We start from the raw sequence: 6,000 nt of genomic DNA on the forward strand, positions 1-6,000 counted from the left end.
CTTTTCCCCCCCGCCACATTGCAATGGCGGGGGGGAACGCAGCGAAGGCAAACACCGCCCGCCACTTTTCCTCTCCGGTCGCCTTGCGGCCGGGGCAGAAAAACGAGTAACATGCAGGCAGTGTCTATCAGACACCGCCCGCAATATTACAATGGGCTTCTTTCAATGCCTTTCCGTGGCGGCATTCCCGCCACGGGAAGGCATGCGGTGTCCACTCTGGGGGCCCCCTGTGGGCCCCCAGAGTGAAGGCCAAAGGGGGGTGGCACACTGGGGGGGGGTACCCCCCTGCCTTTGCATAATCGAAGAGGCAGGCACCGCGCGGTGCCTGCCGCTTCGATTGTGCAAAGGCGTGCTTTTGTTTTTAACATTGTGGCAGGCGGAGCAGTGAGCACCGCCCGCCACAATGTTAAATTGAGGAATGCGCCCGCCACTGTGGCGGGCGCATCCTAATGGCAATGTCGGGACCCCCGCCCTTTAGGCGGGCGGTCCCGAGTTCCGCTAGCTTAATGTGCCCCATAGTGTGGTGGAAACTCCCATTTCTTAATGGGAGATTGTGCGGCATGCAAGAATTGCCCTTAGTAAAGTTCCCATTGAGAAATGGGAGTTTGTGAAAATCCTTGCACCGTGTGTTAGGCACTTCACAATGCCTGCCACACGGTGTAGGGATGTTCAGGGGGGCACCAAGTGAGGAGGGCCAGGGAGGAAGGGGGCCCTGCTATGGCCCCCAATGTCACTTTCTGACATACTTTCCATGTCAGAAAGGCTGTCGGAAACCAAAATCATAATCACGCTGGCGAAAACACCGCCTATTAGCGATTATGTAGAGTTTCCGACCAACGGGTTTCATGAGTGCGTCGGTCGATCTCTCAGACTACTGCCTCCGACCGCACACATCCTAATGCGTCGGTCGGACCACAGCAGTAGATGCAGTTCGGACCGCAACCGACAATCGGTCAATTGCGATCTGAAGCGCATCTTAAAGGGGACCCAGAATGTTTTTTATACGAGTTTTTGAACTTTTGAAAGGTTTTTTGAATTTGTACTGAGTAGGACCCAATTTCATTAGTTAAAATCTTATTTTTATTGTATTACGTTATGAAATGTGGGCTACTTTTTATGGTATTCTTATTAAAATGCCTGTTTTTTTGGGGGGGGGTTCAGTTTTTTTAGTCAATTTTTTCATGTGGATATCGTTAGAGTTCCAAATCTTTAATAAAACTTGAACTTAAGAATCATGGACATATGTTCCAATTTTTCTGTTGATAGAGCGCACAGGGACTTACTAGCTCAATTTTACCTTACTCACCTGGGCCCATATAACATTCACACTTTGAACTAGCAATCCTGCCTAACTGATTTCTAATTACTCCCCTATCACTGCCTAGAGGTCCCTTTAGGACTTATACCTGTACACCATTATTATTATTATTATTTTGAAGCTTATAAAGCGCACGGCTACCTCCAACGGGTGTGTCCTGGCGCTGCAGACAAACGATACCAACGAGATTTAGTGGGAGCTAGATCTTGGAAAAGAACCAGGACTTGAGTTTCCTCCAAAACAAGGATTCGGTAGGGAGAGATCTGAGATCCAGCGGGAGGCTATTCCAAAGTTTGGTTGTGGCCACCGCAAAGCCCCAGCCCCCCGTTCGTGCAAGACGGAAACGTGGGGTGTACATCAAGCGAAGATGGTTTGATCTAAGGTCGCCTACTGATTGAGTGACTTTAAGTCTGTGCCTCAGGTATGCAGGGCCTCGACCATTGAGAGCCACTAAGGCGATGACTAAAGACTTGAATTGTATACGTTGACTCACTGGCAGCCAATGCAGTGTGGCCAGGGATGGTGTAATGGAGTGGCGATATGGAATGTTACAGATCAGCCTGGCCGCGGTATTCTGCACTATCTGTAAGCGCTTGATGAGATAAGCCGGGGCTCCCACATACAAACTGTTTGCATAGTCCAAGTGGGACGTGATCAAGGCGTGGACCACCGTCCTTCGTGAATCAAGGGGGAGAAAGGGAACGATCTTCTTAATCATGCGGAGCTTTCCGAAGCAAGATGCCGAGACTTTGTTGATTTGTGTTTTACAGGACAATGCCGTATCAAATAGGAAGCCTAAATTACGGGCAGATTGTACTGGGGCAGGGGGGGATTCAGTTCTGTAGGCCACCATATTTTGGCTGGTATGGGAGCTTTTTGATTGAAGAATAAGACCTCCGTCTTATCTGTATTCAGTTTGAGGTTTTTGGTGGTCATCCAGGATGCGATGTCAACCAGGCAATGACGGAAATTAGCCATGTAGTCATCAGAGTGATCTCTAAAAGCAAACACGAGTTGAGTATCGTCAGCATAAGAGATCACTCTGACACCCCAGGATTCCACCAACTTCGCTAGTGGGGCCAGTTAAACATTAAAAAATAGAGGACTGAGTGCTGAGCCCTGCGGAACCCCCCATTCCAGTGGTTTCTCAGTAGAGACATACAGCCTGAGGAAGACCTGTTGCGATCTATCCTTCAAGAAGGATTTCACCCAAGCCAGCGGTGTCCCCCCAATACCCACCTCCTGGAGACAGTCCAGGGGGATGTCGTGTGAGACCGTATCGAAAGCTGCGGATAGGTCGAGGAGGACCAACCTGTCCTCCTCTCCCCTATCCACACACTCACAAATCGACTCAGACACCTCCAGTAATGCAGACTCAGTACTAAAGCCTGGCCTAAAGCCCGACTGAGAGTCATGCAACAAATGATGTAGTTCCAAGTATTCAGATAATTGCTCCTGTACCACTTTCTCCAAGACTTTTGCTGGTTTAGGGAGAAGTGAGATAGGCCGGTAGTTACTGAGACATAGCGGATCGGCATCCGCTTTCTTCAGAATAGGAATCAGCATAGCCTGTTTCCACAGCGTGGGGAACAGGCCAGAGCGCAACGAAGCATTCCATATTTCCAACAAAGGATTAATCAGAAGCGGGGCCAGATCACTCAAGATCTGAGCAGGAGCCGGGTCAAGAGGAGAACCTGATTTACAGTTATGGAATAAAGACAACGCGTATTCTAAAGTTAAAGGTTTAAATGAAGTAAACCGTTCATCATGAGTAATTTTATTTTTTGGTGATGGCACCCTCTTACTCTGATTAATAATTGCCGTGATGTGTACAATCTTCTCGTGGAAAAAATCTGACTGGTCATCACAAAGAGATTGACTCGGCGCATTAGGGCATGCCAGGGCAGGAGGATTGGAAAATTCTTTAACAATATTAAATAGCATTTTTGTTGAATTTTCTGCTGTCTTAAGTTTTTTCTAAGAAATGATCCTTCATCGTGGAGCGCTTAAGTTTATGAAAGTTCTTCAAAGCCATTCTGTAGAGGGCTTTGGCCGCCAGGTCGTAGGTCCGGCGCCAGGCACTCTCTAATTTTTTGCATCTGCTTCTTTCCTCCCGTAATTCCACAGTAAACCATGGAGCCGAAGGTTTAGATCTTAGGGAGGTAAGGTGCTGAAGTGGGGCGATTTGCTCAATGGCAGAAGAGAGATCCTTATTGAATTTAAGTGCATCCGCATTGAGGTCGCCCAAACATGATCCTATCCTATTAACAAAGGTATGTTCCAAGGCATTGTACGTGACCTTGTGCCATTTTCTACTCAATTCCCTGATATTAAATGGCAAATTATGACTTACCAATCCTTATCACCTTTGCTATAAGTCCTGTGGATCAAAGAGGGAGTTAGCATAAACAGGCTTAACAGGCCACGTATTAACGTGGGTACGTAGCGGCCATCTTTAGAAAAAAAAAGATAAAACTTTATACGCGCATAGGCTACGTTTAGTGCGCAAACTCGTGTGTGAGTACATATAAGTCCTGTGGATCAAAGAGGGAGTTAGCATAAACAGGCAATATTTAAACACATTTAAACGTAAAATTTCCTGTAATAACCACAGACTCTGGGAAAGTTTTAAAAGTTTTATCTATGAAAGATTTTCGGAGTCAAAATTAAAAAGGCCACAATCTTGTGACCATACATTTTACAAGCAAGAATATAACCAGTTAAAGTTTGTAAGAAATCACAGTAACACCTTTAAACATCGGTACCTGGGAAGGGTGAAAATTGAAATAGCACAGGGACATACCACATGGATTATTTTTACCTAGAATGGTACAATGACCAATCCTGGCCACGGGTTGGGGCAAAAAGACCAGGACCAGGCTCCCGACTAATCAGGTGCCCACGGGACAAGACAGGTGCAGATAAGGACAGGTGACCTCCTCTAAGTGCAACGCCAGCGTCACACCCCTCTCTCTCTCGGGAAAGCCAATTAGTACCCCGACTGGGTACTCGATAATTTCCCCACTGCTCGATTTTTCTGATAGAGTGCTCTGCCAGCACCTCTGCTCTCAATCTCCCATAGCAGTCGTTGGATCAGTGACAGGTCAGATACTCGGACAAGTGGGACAATTTCTCTATCTAAACCTACCTTAGTTATACCATTTTGAGTGCAATGTACCACCCCTAAATGTTTCAAATCTAGTTGTTCCCTTTCAGAGATTGGTTGGAAAGACGAGGATAGGTCATCTGGTGTAAATAGCTCTTAGTCTAACAGGACATTCTCTGTAGCCCTTCTTCTGTGTTACCTAACTTGTCTCTTTTGGAATGTTTACCTGATTCCAATGTCTGACCTCAGCCTGTTAGGTTCCAGGTTTTGACAGTTGAAGTCCGGTCAGCAGGCGAGGCGGACGTGCAGTCTTCTTACAATAAACCTATAGTTTCTACAACTATAATCCTGCTTCAGTGATCTCTTTATCTACAACAATTCTGGCGACGGAGTAACCTGCTGTGTGGACTGCGTAGATGAAAACTACATTTACTTCTAATTTATGGCATACTAAAAAAAAAAAATTGAGATCGTAAGAAGAAGACTGACGGCACCTCAACTGGCTTGGAAAAGAATCCACGTGGGACATTGGGAACCCGAACGAAAGAAATAGTAAATATCGTGAGTAGAAGAGATATTTTGAAGATTTGAAGTGCACCTACGTCATTCAACCAACGATGTGTCCTGGTTCCTCTCAGTTGAGAATCCAGTGACGTGACCAGCGCTTCTACTGTTGCCAAGTGAGTGCGTCTTTCCCTGTTGTGTACGGATAACGACAGACGTCTGTCTCCCAGCAATAGGATAGTGACCTGTTTGGCTACGCAGCGTGTAGCGCAGAGTCATCATTGGTCAGAACTGACGTATCCACGCAAGACGTATTGACGTGGGTATGTAGCGGCCATCTTTAGAAAAAAAAGATACAACTTTATACGCTCATAGGCTACGTTTAGTGCGCAAACTCCTGTGTGAGTACATTGTACAGGAGAGGTACAGCGTTACAACCCGGCAACAGGTCATCGAACAAGTCTCTGTGGTGAGCATGACTTTATTTTGATATACTGCAACTGTTCATTGAATTTCCCCTTGTGTCCGTCCCCCCCCCTCGAGCCACATTTTGCACACCTTAGGGGCCGATAATTTTGTTTAGGACACGCTAGCACTTTAATTCATTCTTCCCCGCTTCCCAGGTGGGGCTTGGCCGTCCTCGAGGCTAAGTTTACCGGGTCCCGGGTTGTTGTTATTGGCGGCCATCTTAGGTTGGGCGCTATTGGACGAGCGCTCTACTCGTTCTATTTAAACGGTCAGTCATGCTTCCGCGCAGCGGACGCGGGCAGCGGACGCGCCGGACCTGCGCCGGAGGTGCGCCAGAGGTAAGCCCGTTTGCGCCCGTTCGCGCTCGGACGGGCCCAGGGTCCAGTATCTCTGAGCGATCTTCTAGCTGTTTACAGACTTACTCCCGCCTGACTCTCCTTGCACTTAAGAGTGTCCTGCCGCCCCCTTGCACTCATTCTATAAATCTAGCGGTATGTCGTCCTTCCTGTCAACACTGCCCGTTTAGAACCACGGAAGCGGATATTAACACAATTAAAGCAGAAGGCATCTTGAAAATGGCTTTGGTCAACTGCCGCTCATTACC

The sequence above is a fragment of the Lissotriton vulgaris genome, chromosome 2_1, assembly GCF_964263255.1.
Source record: "Lissotriton vulgaris chromosome 2_1, aLisVul1.2, whole genome shotgun sequence".
NCBI lineage: Eukaryota > Metazoa > Chordata > Amphibia > Caudata > Salamandridae > Lissotriton > Lissotriton vulgaris.